At 37.7% G+C, this 17,642-nt stretch overlaps 1 protein-coding gene across 1 annotated transcript in view; it reads left to right on the top strand.

The window, feature by feature from the left end:
• The window catches only part of LOC131046263 (uncharacterized), a 59,909-nt gene that overhangs the window by 25,363 nt on the left and 16,904 nt on the right, over window positions 1–17,642 (top strand). The window lies entirely within an intron of this gene.

Here is a 17,642-nt window from a genome sequence, read left to right as displayed (position 1 = left end):
TCTAATTGAGTGTGAAGATCCTTATGCCTTATTTTAAAGCTCCCTCTGAAGCCACATCAATCCAAGCTTATGGATTTCTGATGTCAGTATGGCCTTGGCCTCGACATACATCACCTACTATATGAGGTTATATAAAAATGACCTTGGGTGAGGATCACAACATTCATGATAAGTTAGGTGCATCCCTTTAACAATATAACCAATGATACATAGAATATTGAGACAATACTTATGAGACACAAATTACAAGAAAAAACTAGCCTGTAACATACAACCTGAAACTTGTACATCACCATACAGGTTATAACAAAAATCTATTTTTTCATGAAGGATGTACAAAGAAACTCATAAGGGTTAAGTCACGTTCATTTTCTGCCTCACTAGGGTTTCCACAGATTTGAGAGTACATGCATTCAACCATTAGTATGACCTAATTAGCTCACAAAAGTACAATAGTTATTAACTAGAACAATTCTAAGTCAGCAATTGAGGATATAGTGTATATCATTAATTTCCATAATACTTCACACTTCATGATAACAAATATTCAACTGAAAAAGTCAGTTTTATGTAACTAATATAGGATTATTCAATTGATGATCAAAACTCAATCAGATCATAGATGAGGAAGTACTAATACCTTTTAATAATGAAGTACCACATGATGGTGACATAGAATGTTTACAAGGAGAGTGAAGTATACTTACCAATGAAGATACTAACCAAACAATGATAGTGAGAGCCTGATAGAGAACTATACTTCCATGAATCAATAGCAATTAGAAAGCTGCAGTATATAATCAAAATAATTCTGATAAAGGATATAAAGGTATTTCAGATCAAACCTCTAGTCATCCAACAACAAATACATCAAAGGAATTAACCTTCGGATCAAGCAGAAAACAATAGTCTAATATAATTTTTCAGATTTGCCCTTTTCAACACTCCATACTCCAACAACTGCTGGTGGTATATATATATATGTGTGTGAGAGTAATGTCCCCTAATGGGACCCTCTTATATTAAGATCTGTGCATAGTGATTACAATATGGGAACACTATTGTCAACTAAGCTTGGTCTGGACCCTGCACAACAGATTAGTCAACATTTCCATTATGCCTTGATAGACTATATACATATCATAGTTATATGAAGGATTAGAAAAACCATTTTTTTTCCCCTACACCAGTTCCCATTATGGAGCTCAAGGAGAATCACCTAAGGTGCCTCGAGACTATCCCTCTCCAACAAGCCCAAGAGCACCAAGGACCCATCAACTTGGCCTCTTGGCCCACACTTGGGGTTGGCGTACCTCCTAGAGCCTAGTACTCTTGCTTCCTTGTATTCTGCCTCCATAATTGGATAGTGAGATTGAAAGGTATTACAGACTCCATCACATAATTTACTTAATCGTCATATGAACAGTTAGAAAAGCATCATTAAACTGTCATACATATTATAGTCTATATTAATATTACTATTGAATTCTGCATAAGAACATTATCAGGCTTCATATTAAGCATACATATTCAACTCATCCCCATGCATACCATAAAGAACAAAGATGTTACTGCCTGTAACTTAATAACGGTTGTGATCTGATCCGATCCATGGTGATGTCACTGGATGCTTTTGATTCCTTTCCTTTATCTCTCAATGTGATGGAGAGGTCACACCTCTTCATCATGTATGCCCTTTCCACAATTAGCACCCTTTGGGAGAGTGCAACTCTTCATTATATCTGCCCTTTGAAAAGAACACAACCTTTCATAATCAGATCTGATTTCTATTTGGACCTGTCACCAAAGAAGGAAGGAACAAGAGACTGAAATTACATGATTAAATTTGATCATTGGTTAGTGCGAACTTGGCTCTGATACCATGTTGATTTTAGTCTTTTAGATTAATTCAATACTCAGAAAATAGGAATTTAACTTAATTTCCAGATTATATGAATTGCTGTTAGTACTTAGGAATTTCCAGAATTAAGTAAAAGTTAAGAAATGAACAAAATGAACACACAACACACAAGTACCCTGGGAAAACCTCCTAGGAGGAAAAACCCAGCAAGAAAGATCCTCAGATCTGATTATGCCTTAAATACAATATTCTGATTACAACACTTATCTCTGATTGCTGTCCAAACAGCAAGTTGCCAAGGTAATGTAGAGTGATGCCCTAGTTGTAGATGATCAAGACATCCACCAGCAGAAGATAACTTCGATAGGCTGAAGCAGCATGTAGCTAAATGTTCTTTCAGTTCACCAAGAGCAGATTCGCCAAGTGTAGGAGGGCAGATCACATTTAGGAGCAGAGCAGATCGCATTGTACGTGTGATATATAGAATGTGTTTACTTCATTTGATGAACTCATATATATATCTTCCTCTAGGTATAAACCTCTAAAGTCGGCTTAGCATAAAATAACCTTTTATTTTATTTATTATTATTCCTTAGCATGTTTTTATAAAGCCACATCAAGTGGCGTGAGGATAGGGTCTGCCCTATTTTATGTTGGCGTGAGAGAGAGGGCCCAGCCCTAAGAGTGGCGTGTAGGAGAAGAAGGGCCTTGCCCTAAGAGTGGCATGTGGGAGGAGAAGGGCCCAGCCCTAAGAGTGGCGTGTGGGAGGAGAAGAGCCCAGCCCTAAGAGTGGTGTGTGAGAAGGGAGTGAAGGGCCCAGCCCTTGGCGGATTCCAATGTTGCCTTAAGGCAATTGGAATCTGCATACTACCTAATTACAATCAACATTTGTGTGGCCTTGTTGGTGTGTTTTTTGTCCACGCACAACTTAGAATAAAATACCCAAAGACATCCTATTCAATCTTGATCAAAATCTTCAATGTGCTAAACAAATAGATTGTGTGATCACAAAGACGACTCCAAGGTTCCAGATTCATGCGGATAGTCTCATTTGGTTCGTTGTGATATGCTGGTAATCTCAAGGGGGACTTACACAATTGTTTGAGGAGTGAATCAATCAAAGGATTCTGCTAATTGTTGATGCTTGCAACTTTCTTCTTTTTTGGAATGATTTTTCAATGAGCTCCTTTTCAATCCTACTTCTATTAAGACTTGGAAAAAAAAGGCAAAAGGGTGAGGGTTTAGGAAGATAATTCTAACCCTAATCTAATCCTATGAATTTTGGAGACGGAAATGGCAAAAGCGGAATCCAAAACCAATTCTTGTTCGCCAAATTCAACAACTACACAAGAACGGTGCTATCTTCTAAGAGATTAAAAAGATTTTCATATCACCCATATTCACCGACATTTTGAACAATGAATATAGTGTGATAGAAGTTAAGTTTCATTTGCTGGTTCAAATTAACTTTGCACAATAATTGAAAATCATCCAATTATCAAAAGTATGAACACATCCATTCCACATTAAGCAATTCTATCAAATCCTTCATTCAATCTATCAACTTGAAAATGAAATCTATTCTATTGAGAGCCAAAAAACTGTGCTAACTTGCAAAAGTAGACAAAATTCACCAACAATTGAACAATGAATTATGTCTTAGCCCTTAAGAAGTATCACTACAACAATTTCTCAGAAATCTCTCCCTTACAAATGAGAGGAGGAGGGTATTAGTGTTTTTGCTAATTACCAATTATTAATGTCTTTGCTAATTACTTTTTGTATAAATCATTAATACTACTACTGCTTTTAAAACATTAATTATTAATACATTCAGTGGCTGGTAAAGGCAGACAGATCTGTCACATGTCAGATCTGGTCTGCCACCATTATGAAATTATGTGTTATTGTAGTTTAGTATTATTATTATATTCTGCATAAAAACATTATTGGGTTTAATATATTAGCATTCATATTAGACACATCCCCATGCATACCACCAAGAACAAGGATGTTTCTGCCTGCCACGTAATAACAGTTCTGATCTGCGTTCTACCGTTCTTTTTTCCCCTTATCTATTCCCCTATGCATACCACTCAGAAAAAAAAATGTTACTGCCTGTAACTTAATAACAGTTCTGATTTGACCTGATCGATTTGTGGTGCTCTTTCTAATATTGAAATTGAAGTACATGCAGCCGGTTCCTGTCACCAGGCCAAACAGTCAACTTGGGCAATTCGAATGGGATATAATAAAGATATCAAAAGATATTCCCCCCTTCTGAAGGAGTTCGATCTCCATCTTATATCTTGGATGTTGAGAAAGGTTGCAATTGATGAGATATGTCTTTTCTTAATTATGTCTTCACATAATTAGATCGCCCCTTTTTATAACATAGAAGTTTGATTCTCTTAATGCCATCGCATCACTTGAGAATTTGATAACAACCACTTGTTCATTATTTACGGTTTCTCACTTCTATCGTAATCTCATTATACCCGATGTCTAACAAACTAATCTTCTTTTCTGATCGCTGCATCTGTTAGTTGTTTAATATAAACAAATTCTAGTTATATTACCTTTGCTGTTAAGATGTCTAATCGGTACATTTGTTTTGTTGGTAAATACTAATCATTGACTATGAAGAATTTATTTAGACGAATTGCACTTGCTTACTAATTAAACCACCACCTTCTAATTGCAAGTCACTAGATTCACGTATGAAGTTTGCCAAGCATCAAGGTTGTAATATTTGTTTATAATTAATGTAATATAATATTAATTTAATTAAAAGAAATAAATAAATATTTAATAAGTTCAAATAATCATTCTTTGCTAGATATTATATTATACTAATTAATAAATAATAATTGCTTTATTAGGTTATATATAGCAATCAAGGAGGGGACATGACATTTCCCCTTGCCTAGGCGGACTTCAGCTTTGAACAAGGAAAAAACCTCATGGAGAGGACAGACTTTGCTAGCTGTTTGGAAATGTTGCCACACTTAACCATAATTTCTGACGTTTTCCCTTCAAAGTGCCAACACTTAATCATCTTCTCACCCACTCCTTTGGGCAGACTTTGCTATAGTACAAGGAACTTTTTCACTCCCCTAGGCGGACTTTGCTGGACACCAAGGAACTTTTACCTAGCATAGGGCGGACTTTGTAGGCGGAAGATTTCATGCCTTGGAGTGAACTTTGCTTGTGGTTGGGGAAGATTTCACCTTGATTGGGTGGACTTTGCTTGCTCCCAAGGAAGATTTCTGTGTCAAGGCAAACTTGAGCATGAGACAATGAAGATTTCTACTTCCCAAGGCGAACTTCACCATGAAACAAGAAATTTCTCCATGGATAGGCATTCTTCATGATCTGAACAAGGATTTTTTGATCCAAGCTCTAGACTTAGGCATATTTTACTTGTGAGCTTTAATTAGCTTTTTAGAAATCTTCCTCTGGATTCGAAAGCTATTTCATACTTGGTTTGTTCTTGGATGGATTCTCTTTGACTTGAACCTTTTCCTAACATTCCTAACATGATGAACACCTGTGACCCCGAAAAAGCAACTTTCTAAATTTAGAAAAAAAGTAGACCGAAAAAACAGGTTCCTGGATTGGCCTCAAAATGCCAAAAACAAAACTTTCTAAATTTAGAAAAAAGCAAAAAAGCAAATTTCCTAAAAAATAGGAAGTTGTCAAAGTAGACCCTGGGAAATTGCGATTTTTACTCCTCGACTTGTCTGAGCACAACCGTAGCATCAAAACACTCTTTCGACCATTCCTTCACTTTACTGACTTTTGTGACTTTCAAATTTTGAAACCCCGACTCATTACGAGAAATTGGAGACAAAATGCTAAGATGCCAAAACCCTAACCTTAAAAGCAAAAAAAAAAGGCATATTCTAAACGTCACAACAGGCCTTTTGGAAACTGGTGTTAAAAATTTTAATCATTGAAGGCATATTCTTTGGAACTTTGATACATCTTTATTAGTTTCACTGGGCAGAGTTGGCTTGCTCATCATGTCCAATCAATAGATATTTTTGCATGAATTTATCGGTTTCCTAATTCAAATGTTTCAACATATCCCAATTATTGTGCAGCAGCAAAGAAGGACCAACTACAATAGTTAAAAAAGATACCATTTATGAAGCGGAAGGGAGGTAGGTTGACCTCCCTTGAAGGACCAACTACAATAGCTCAAATAGATACCATTTATGACTAGGGAAGTAGCTTGAAATCCTATTGTGGACCTTTTATAGATGAAATGTGCTTTAGTTGGGTTCTTCATGAGGAAAGAACATGTTGATGATGGGAATGGCAAACTTACATTGGTTCCATATGCAATCATTGATGTACAAGAACAAGAGGATAAACTAAGGGACAAGACTCTCACAGAGTACTTGGTCTATTAGAGAGATCTAATTGCGTTGATGCTACTTGGGAGAGGCTAGAGATATTTCAACACCTAGCATTGACATTGCTTGTGGGAAAGCAATTTGGGAAGGATAGATTTGCAATGTCCCCTTTCTTTTAATCTATAACATTTAGTGAGTGTTTTATTAGCAGTTAGATAGAACATTAATGTCCTGTCAGCAGAAATCAAGGGCTAAATAATAGAATAAGGTGACTCTAGTTTTTTATCTCTTTCAGCTGGAACTAGATAGTTGTGTTTGTCAGTTAAATAAACAATTGAGTTTTCAGTTACAAATATGTAATTAGAAGTAGGTTGACAATCTTCATTTTTGGCTAGTTACCTATCCATGATTGAAGCAGTAGATTGGCTAGTTACCCCCCTATAGTTGAGGGATAGACTAATCAGTTAGCTGTCACCGTATAAGGGATCACTGACTATAATTGTGGAATGTAGGAAATAAGGACTATAAGGAAACGCTAAGGGGTAAAGAGTCACTTTTTGGTAAATTAAAAACAAAAGTCAATTTCTAGAAGGTAGTGTTGCTATAGTAGCATTGGCACTTGGGATGGAATTCTTAGGGTATCATCTTATTCTCTTGGGGATGAAAATCCTCCAGAAATATTCAGTGGTGCAAGGCAATAGTAGGGTTGTATAGTGTTAGGGATTAATAGGCATTTAGTTTAGCATGTTATAGAGGTTATAGGAGCATCAAGGGAGTTGAATGTGCATATTAGAATATTTAATTCTATTTTATTCACCTATTTTTAGTTCCTTGTTTAATGGTCATTTACCTTTTTTTATGTAATTAGCTTTTAAGCTTAATTTAGCGTTTAGCTTTTTAGTAGTTCACTTTAATGATTAGTTCTTTTTATAGAACGCCGTCTTGTAATCTCTATATATACGCTTGTATATTGTTGAATAGATTATCCGATTATTGAATCATTCATTCAATTATTTTTCATGGTATCAGAGCATGGAAATTAAAAATCTTGGAAGTTTTTTTAATTAAAAATTTTCAAAGTTTTTTTAGAAGAGTTTTTTGCAGGTTGAAAAAAAAAATTCTCAAATTTTTGCAGGTTCAAGGGTTCATATATTTCTGTAGGTCATCTTTAGCACGGATTTCCCCAAAGGAAAATCACATTTACCGAAAATTGTGTTTTTTCGCGATCTGAGGTATTCACGTTGGCAGTTAGTTTTTTTTTTGCGACCTCCTTCACGATTTTCGCGGGAATAAAGTTTTTTTCTGCGATTTTTTTGCTAGCCACAGGATTCTGAGGGTTTTTCCTCCGACTGCGATTTTGGGCAACATGTTTTTTTTTGGTCGCGATTTTCGCGCATGTTACCACATGTGATTTCTGCCCTTTCCACGTCGTTTTTTTCTGCGATGCTCCTGCAATTTTTATTTTGTCACGCTTTCAGTGGATTTCGGTGTGATTTTCTACGGATTTAAGGTTTTACGACTAGGCTTGCTCTGCTTCAACCTTCTGGGTTTTCTGCCGGTTACGACCTAAGGTTTTGTTTTCGACCTGTTCGCACATACAAAGAAAATCGTCTATTTTTTTTTAAAAGAAAAATCAGAGTTTTTTTTATCTACAGGAAATTTATTTTGGGATTTCTAGAATTCTGAGAGCCATTTTTCGTCTTTTTTTTTGGTTTTTTTTCAATCAAAAAATTAGAGGTATTTTTTTATGCAATTTTTTTTTTCTGATTACTTTCAGGAAAAAATTCAGGGTTCAAATTTGCAGAAAATTTCAATTTATGGGTTTTTCAGCAAACCTCGAAATTTGTGCATTGGGATTCGTTCCTTGAATTCTGCACCAGGGTCTCGATTTTTCTTTTTTGCAGTTGCTTCTATTCTGATTTTTTAATCAGATTCTTTTGTCTCTTGCTTTCTCTTAGTTGACATCGTTCAAACTCGATTTCCATGATGGCATCTTTGACCAACATCATGTTGGGACACAATGAGAAGTTCAACGGCCACAACTACAACACCTGGAAACAATGCATGTTGACCATTTTTGAGTATCGTTGCCTTGATTAGATTGTTTTGGGCAAGGAATCTCGTCCTACAACATCAGGTGATGATCAAGACAAGCATGATGTGAAGAATCGAGAGGCTCTCATGCTTATCAAACTCTCAGTCACAGATGATCAACTCCCTCAGGTGCCTTCAGGTAAAATAGCTAAAGAGATCTGGGATCTCTTGAAGGATCTTCATGAAACGTTTGACAAGAGCCGAGCTTTCTTTCTGAAGAATATGCTGTTTTCTATCATGATGGATGAGAAGTCATCTATCTAGGCACATCTTACGAAGATCAAGGACATCCGTGACCAGTTGGAAGCTATAGGCTGAACCATGGTGGAAGAGGATATGGTAGTGATCACGTTGAAAAGCTTTCTCAAATCCTACAAGCACTTCATTGATACGCTCAATATCTCCTCTACTAGTGTTGATCTGAAGTTTCCTGATCTCTGCAACAAGCTTCTACAACAGGATCAATGGAAGCAACAGTTTGGAAGAAGCACTAGTTCGTCCATTGAACATGCTTTCATAGCTTCAACTTCGCATAAGAACAAGGGTAAAGCTCCGTCCTTCCAGCAAAAAGGACAAGGTCAAGGTCAAGCTCAACAGTCTTCGAAGAAGAAGAGCTTATAGTGTGCCTACTGTCATATGAATGGCCATTTGGTGAAAGATTGCAGGAAATTGATAGCATCCCAATCCCAACAATCCAAACAGGGAGGGTCCAAGCAGAAAGCCAATTTTGCCATGCATCCTGATCCGAAGGAATCTGCCTTCTATGCGTTCATGGCCCAAACCTCATATGATGATGTTCAATCATCAATCTGGTACATTGACTTTGGAGAGTTCAATCATCAGCCTGGTACATTGACTCTGGAGCCTCTCGGCATTTCACGCACTGTCGGGATTGGTTTACAGAGTACATGCCTTTCACTGATTCAGTGATCTTTGGTGGAGGCGAAGAGTATACTGTCGTCGGCAAGGGCACCGTTCAGATTTCCTTTGGTGGGAGGGATTTGATATTCCTCAATGTATACTTTTTACCTAGTCTGAAGCTCAATCTACTGTCAGTTAGTTAGATTATGCAACATTCACCACAACTAGATGTCGTCTTTGGGTTGCACAAATGCAGCATTGTTGACAGGGAGACTTGCACTACAGTTGCAGTTGGCATTGAGGATCAAGGTCTTTATAGACTTGTTGATTCTACTAGTTCTCAAGAGCTTGCCATGGCAGCTAGGAGTACTTCCATCAGTACTCTTTGGCATCAGCGATATGGACACTTGAATGTCCACTATCTCTCTCAGTTGGTTTGAGAGGATCTAGTTGTAGGATTACCTAAGATTCAAACTCAGAATCATGGAGTTTGCTGAGCGTTTCAAGATGGAAAGCAGCATAGGACTCCGTTTTCAGATGGAGACGCTTGGAGAGCATCCAAGGTCTTGCAGCTCGTTCATGCGGATATTTGTGGTCCCATGAACACTCCATCAGTCATTGGATGTAGGTATTTTCTATTATTTGTTGATGATTTCAGCAGACGCATGTGGGTTTATTTTCTTAAGCAGAAATCAGCTCGGAGTCATACCACCACCGGTAGTGACTTAGACAGTTGATGATTGTCATCAACCGACATAATTAAATAGACAAATCTTTTATTCCGGTATTTGATGAGGAAGCTACTTCTCAGGGGGAGTAGTTGGTATATTGAATTGGTTGGTATTTTGTATGAACTTGACCTTTTGTGACTTTGGCATTTGATGTCAAAGGGGGAGAGATATCTATGGAAAAACACATTATCCTTTTGGAAAGAAAAAGAGATTTTAAGGGAAAGTTTTTTAAAAGATTGGTATTGTTACTCCCAGGGGGAGAAATGAAGATTGTTGGTTTTTGTATTTGGCATTTCTGTTATTTGGCATTTCTGTTTTGGAACTTTGATGGTTTTTCCATCTTGTGTTGCCATCAATGCCAAAGGGGGAGATTGTTGGTATTTTGGTATGGTTTTGTCATTGATGTCAACACCTACTAAATACACCTACTTTGGAGATCCAGCAACATTCACCGGCAAGCAATAGTCTGTGCAACAGTTACTGGTATATGATCAACCGGCAGGATATAATGTTCACCGGTACCTGGAATGACATGGAAGACACTTGATAATGTCGAAGACATCATGTGGACACTTTATTTTGAAGTACTAATCATTGATATATTCTTATTTGCATATTTGCCTTTACTGGCAAATAGGTCCAGGTTATCTAGGGTTACATCGGCAAGTTTATCTTTTCCAGATCAGCATGGCATGCTATGGAGATGATTTATTATTGTTATAAATGCACTAAGCCGACATGTTTTATCAGTTATTGCATCGGATATTATATTATTTGTAAAATGTTTTATTGTAATATCTTGTAGAGCTGACCTACTAAAATTGGTCTTAGGGTATGGTATAAATGTAAGATCTTATTTGTAAGATCAAGTGTGGAATGCGAAAAAGATTTGAGTGAAGGTATATGCGAGATCAAGCAGAGGTATACACGAAGACATCATCTGAAGGTGAAGTTAGGTTTTTGTAGAATCATATCAGCATTACACCGGTACTGAATTCAGCATATGAAGATGCGATTTTGTACAGTACATTCTTATTGGATTTAACCATCCAACTGTAGTCAGTGTGACTCCCGTTTGTGATTGAGCAGTGAGCTCTAGGTTGTTGGCCTTTCTGCATGTGCAGACCCCTCTTTGTACACTTACTATCTGCAGTAGTATCATCTGATTGTGGGTAAGGTTTCCCACCGTGGTTTTTCCCCTTACAGGGTTTCCACGTACAAATATTGGTGTCATGTGTTGTGGATGACTTTGTGTTTATGTTTCATGCATTAATTCTTACCGGTATGGCAATTTACTGTTAACACTGTCTATCGGCATACTTAATTGGTTTACCGGTATTAAGCATTAAGTTGGTTAATAAGTTTTTGGTTTGAATTTATTTGACAACTGATTCACCCCCCCCTCTCAGTTGTCTCCGGGACCTAACAGCTATCACATAGTCACTCTTCGGTCCGATAATGGAGGGGAATTTTGTTCTACAGACTACAGAGTTCACCAAATTTTATTATTTAATAAAGGCGTTAGGTGTTAATTTTAGAATCAGACTGTTAAATTTAGATAGCAATGACATAAAATCAACACAAAGAACACACAGCTGACAAGGGTACCCTGGGAAAACCTCCCTCTTGGAGGTGAAAAACCCAGCAATCAAAATCTCATATTGTGTTACACCAAATAAGTATGATTCTTACAAGTTCTGCTTCAACACTTGAAGCAATATATCAGCACAGTATAATCCAAACTAGGGCATACAGCAGTATGACAGGGCTAGGGCAAACTTATCTGAATATCCTTGCTGTAGATGGTTAGCTAATCAAGTAAAGCAATCTGCTGGTGTGAATCATCCACTTGACAACGCGCTGACTGAGAAGATGATTTGCTGCCCCAAAAACACCTTCGCTGTCCTTGAAAGTGAGTTTGCTGCCCCTTAGATCAGGTCACTTGCTGAAGGTATAAATTCATTGCTTTGCTGAAGGAATTCGCTTGAATATGTGCAGAGATAATTTGCTGAATAGTGGAGTCAATTCGCTGGATCAGTGTGTGCATTTGATGTAAGACTGATCTGTATATATAGGTGACTTGTCCGCCTAGATTGACTTAGGTTCATCTTGCATACATTCATAATTTTGGCGCCCAAAATTACAAGGTACAACTATAGGGTCGGACCAATATAAATTATGAGTTACATGTGATAGGGTCTACCCTATTTCCATTTACAAGTTACAATGCCCATTATAGGGTTAGACTCATTTACAAGTTACATTAGTCATTATAGGGTTAGCCCTATTCACAAGTTACATCGCCCATTATAGGGCTAGACCAAATTACAAGTTACATTAGTCATTATAGGGTTAGCCCTATTCACAAGTTACATCGCCCATTATAGGGCCAGACCAAATTACAAGTTACATAATGCGTTTGGGTCCAGCCCAATACAACTAATACTTATATTTGATCCAAAGTAGCTATTATTTCAACACTCCCTCTTAGCTAGGGAGAATTCTAGCCAAATAACAAATCATCATGGACCTTTCCATGATATCCATCTTGCATTGCCCACAAGGGATGGATCCAAAAACTTTATTATGCACACCTACAAGAAATGAATACACACAAATATATAAATACACATCATGAACTTTCATGATATCCATCTTGCATTGCCCGCAGAGGATGGATCCACCTTGCATTGCCTGCAGAGGGTGAGAAGAGGTATTACACCTCAAAACTTCTCTACTGAGAAGAATAACCTACCACCTTGCTTTCCGCAGAGGGTGGTTCCACCTTGCATTGCCCGCAGAGGGTGGAGGAGGTCTTTCACCTCAACCTTCTCCCAGAGAAGGATCTAATGTCACCTTGCATTGCCCGTAGAGGGTGACTCCACCTTGCATTGCCCACAGAGGGTGGAAGATGCAACTTAATGTATCACTAAGACTGAGACTCCCTCTTAGCCAAGGCTGTGTTCTCTACAATTTCCAAGTCTCTTTTTGAAGCACACAAACTTCACTCGAACACAAGGCTTGGCAAGAACAACTACAATCTGCTCATCGGTGTTGACATATTCAGCTGAATGGCACCTTTCTGTACGATATCATGAACATAGTGATAACACATGATTAACAAACATCTCAATACAATTCTGATTGTTACAATTAATGAATGAGGGTTCCCAAGGTTTCCCAAACAACCTACATTGCTTCACAATGTACTCAGCTTCAGCAGTGCTCAATGCAACTCTTCGGTCCGATAATGGAGGAGACATTTGCTCCCACAGCCAAGATGAGTCCCATTCGGCTTGTCCTCGCTCTTTCAACTCAGTTTTGATGGAAAGTCCATCAAATGGACGTCAAGAGTGCCTTTCTCAATGGTGATTTGTAGGAAGAAGCCTACATGACGCAACCTCCAGGTTTCAAGGTTGCCGGTAAGGAACACCAGGTATGTAGACTAGTCAAAGCACTCTATGGCCTCAAATAGGCTCCTCATGCATGGTATATAAAAATTGATAAGTACTTGATTGATCAAGGCTTTCAAAGGAGTCCTTCAGATCCCAATTTGTATGTCAAACATACTAGTGATGATATTCTATTTCTAGTAGTCTATGTTGATGATCATTTGTGTAAGCATTTTGATATGACAAATTTGGGACTTCTCTATTATTGTCTTGGTGTAGAGGTTTGGTAGATTGATAGCCACATATTCATTTCTCAGTCAAAGTATGCCAAGGGCTTGTTGGATAAGTTTCGAATGCAAGATTGCAAACTTGCATCTACACCTATGGAGATAGGGCTGAAATTATTAGCCCAATCAGATTCACCTTTAATGGATGAGTCTTCGTTCAGGCAACTAGCGGGCAGCCTCATCTATCTCACTGCCACTAGACCTGACATCAGTTATGTTGTGAGCTATATTTCTCGCTTCATGTCAGCCCCAAAAGTTGAACATTGGGTTGCAGCAAAGCATGTGCTTAGATATGTGAAGGGCACTCTTGATTTGGCATTCTGTACTGCAGAAGCAAAGATCCTAGGCTGGTTGGTTTCATAGACTCAGTTTGGGCAGGTTGTGTAGATGACAGAAAGTCAACCTCTGGGTATGTTTTCAACATGGGTACAGGGGCAGTCACATGGACCAGCAAGAAGCACCATGCAATAGCTCTTTCCTCGACTGTAGCAGAGTATCGGGGAATTGTTAAGGCAACATGTGAGGCGATTTGGCTATGTAGGATGCTTGTAGACATGCAAATGTCTCAACAAGGACCTACTCCCTTGTTTTGTGATAATCAAGGGGTTCTGAAATTAGCCAAAAATCCAGTCTTCCATGAGCAGACAAAGCATGTGGAGCTTCATTGTCATTTCATCCGCCAGCATGTTGAAGATGGATTAGTGATACTGCAATACATTCCTACAGAAGATCAGATTGCAGATATCCTCACCAAGTCTTTGAGCCCGACAAAGTTTCTCAAATTTAGAGGGCAGCTTGGTGTGATAGATAGAATGATCATTAAGGGAGGGTATTAGAATATTTAATTCTATTTTAGTCACCTATTTTTAGTTCCTTGTTTAATGGTCATTTACCTTTTTTTATGTAATCAGCTTTTAAGCTTAATTTAGCGTTTAGCTTTTTAGTAGTTCACTTTAACGATTAGTTCTTTTTATAGAACGCCATCTTGTAATCTCTATATATACACTTGTATATCGTTGAATAGATTATCCGATTATTGAATCATTCATTCAATTATTTTTCATGGTATCAGAGCATGGAAATTAAAAATCTTGGAAGTTTTTTTTATTAAAAATTTTCTAAGTTTTTTTTAGAAGAGTTTTTTGCAGGTTGAAAAAAAAAATTCTCTTTTTCAGCGAAAGTTTTTGCAGGTTCAAGGGTTCATATATTTCTGCAGGTCATCTTTAGCACGGATTTCCCCAAAGGAAAATCGCATTTACCGAAAATCGTGTTTTTTCGCGATCTGAGGTATTCACGCTGGCTGTTAGTTTTTTTTTTTGCGACCTCCTTCACGATTTTCGCAGGAATAAAGTTTTTTTTCTGCGATTTTTTTTGCTAGCCACGGGATTCTGAGGGTTTTTCCTCCGACCGCGATTTTCGGCAACACGTTTTTTTTTTGGTCACGATTTTCGCGCATGTTACCATGTGATTTCTGCCCTATCCACGTCGTTTTTTTTCTGCCCTATCCACGTTTTTTTTCTGCCCTTTCCATAATCTAATCCAAAATATTAAGAAAAAACAAAATACATCTGAACAAGATTTAATCTAGGCAGCAGTTATACTCAGCAGATTTCATGCTCCATTTTATGGCAATGTGTGGCCAGGCCAACTAAAGTAGCTCGTGTGTCCTTCGCTTCTTTAACAATTTACAGACTTGAGAAGCATGTCCCACCTTGCCAAACAGTGAAGACAAAGATTTCAGTGACTGCCATTAGCATTCCGCAATATATTTTCCAGCTCTTTGTGAACTTCGATCATTTGTACCAAAGTGTAGCTGACTTGGTTCTAAGTGCCGGTCAACAACACTGTCCTGACTGTGGCATTGATTCTCATGTCATGGCTGGTAGATGTACAACTTTGTCTTCTTATTGTTTATTTGTCTCAACTTTTATGGTATGTATGTAATTAGTATTACTTCTGAAACAAGGGTTGTGGGATGCTTTTTGGAGATAGATATGCACATATTTTTACATTCCTCCCTCAGATTTTTGTGATCCTCCCTATTTCTGTATGAATCTATGTTATTTTTGTACTCTGGTTGTTATTTAAATTTGATGGCATGAATTTATTACTTTCATAACATATTCAATTCTATAGCTTTGTGTTACCGCTCTGATTGCTCCTGCAATCTGGATCAATGATAGACTGAGCATGCAGGTGCAAAGAAGTTGACAAGATCAGCAGTTGGTTTTCCATTGTTTTAAGTTTTAAACTACCACGATCCCTTTCCACACAATCATCAACCATCAGCTGCTGAAAATAACTAATTGGTCTCAAGCTTTATATGGTTAAGCATCTTTGGGGTTGACAAAAACCCTTAATTAGATTCAAAGCTATTGGATATATTTTGATCCTATGTTTCGTCTAAAATGCCATTTCAACTGAGTCTTGTTTACTGTGGGTTACATTTAGGTTAAAGTTGAAGGTGCTTTCTATTTAAGACACAATTAAATAATTCAGTTGTATAACTGAAGAAGGCTTCATTTATAATGTTTTTTAAATGTAATTGCAAAATATAAACTCATTTGAATTGTTTGGAGTTGCAGGTTTTAGAAGTTTTGATTAAGTTCAGGATCACTGTATGTAGAAAAACAAGTAATCTTTTATTCTTTGGGTAAGGGAAGGATTCTAATCCAAAACTAGATTTAAAATGAATGGAACAAAGAAAGTAATTAGATATATGTCCAAAGATGACCATAATAGCTAATGGGACTCAAATATACAGTTACAATCAAGAAATGTAAAAACTAAAAACTACAGTAAAAGACCCCAGATTGTGGAAAGAAACTTAAGAATAATCTGTAAATATAACAACAGGATAAAATCTAAAGAAGAAATGCCCCAAACATTGAGGACAAGAACAACATGAAGGGCAGAACCTTTCACAAATTGTGGAGCTAATGAAGATGAAAACAAGAGCTTAGAGCTGGAGACTGGCAATGCCAGGTGCCCATAGAAAGGTTGCACATAGGCCCAGGAGTGAGGAGAACAAACTGAACAAACCCTGGAGGTAGTCAAGACTCAAGTACTCCCAATAGAACTTCTGCTTACATTCTCAGTTGATAAAGCTCTGGTTGCTGAGGAAAAACTTAGTAATGTGTTGTGCCTCCATGACCCATGCCACAGACAAGGGCGAGTCTCTCAATGGCAGAATAGGGCAGATCCCCCCCATTGTAATGACCACTCCCTTTTTTTGCTTTTTTTCTGTGTTTGCAAGATGTGAACCATTGAAGTAGCTTGCTGATTGTTTACTTCAGATTTCATTCATAATCAGATTAGCATTCAACTACAAACTGAAATCAGACTTCTGTAACAATATATCGGACCTGAGAATGTGTTCAAAACATGAAAGGTCTGCTCACAAATGTTACCCATGTCCAACCATCAACCGCCAAGACAAGGGCGCTTAGCTAGAGCAATCTTCAACTCACCAAACTCAATAAATCTGCCCCTGCACTATCAAAGAACTTCACCAGCAATCTCTAATGTCCAAACTGATGCTTAGGGATCACCAAAGATGTAGATTTTAGACCTGCTATGAAAACCGCAAGTCAAGGCAAGATGTATGGCCTCCTGGAGAAGGGCGATTTTGTTTAGAAAATTCATATCTTCTTCAAATGATGCAAATAATCGCTCAAAATGCAGCACAAGGAGAACTCAGAAACAATGCCCAAAATGATTGCTCTAAACCTTAAGGAGGTATGAGTAAATCTTTGATTCCAGCTACTCAGTAAAAGCACTTTCAGAGCTCTCAGTAAAATCACACCAGCACTCAGAAATTGAATCTAATCTCCTCTAAACTCACACCACACTACCAAAATCCAAACACCACACCAAAACCAACAAACCTGCATCAAAATACTGAATATAACTTTATTTTATTCAACTCCACAATCACTTGACAAGCACAAAATCATTGAAAGGTCCGATAACTTGAACACCAACAAGCTAGGTTGGGTCTTTCACCACGGAAACCAGCTATCTAGCAGAGGGTGTTCATCCTCCAACCAACAAAG

The sequence above is a fragment of the Cryptomeria japonica genome, chromosome 10 (genome assembly GCF_030272615.1).
Source record: "Cryptomeria japonica chromosome 10, Sugi_1.0, whole genome shotgun sequence".
Lineage (NCBI taxonomy): Eukaryota > Viridiplantae > Streptophyta > Pinopsida > Cupressales > Cupressaceae > Cryptomeria > Cryptomeria japonica.
The sequence above is the reverse complement of the archived record's forward strand: the minus strand, read 5'-3'. Positions and strand labels throughout refer to the sequence as shown.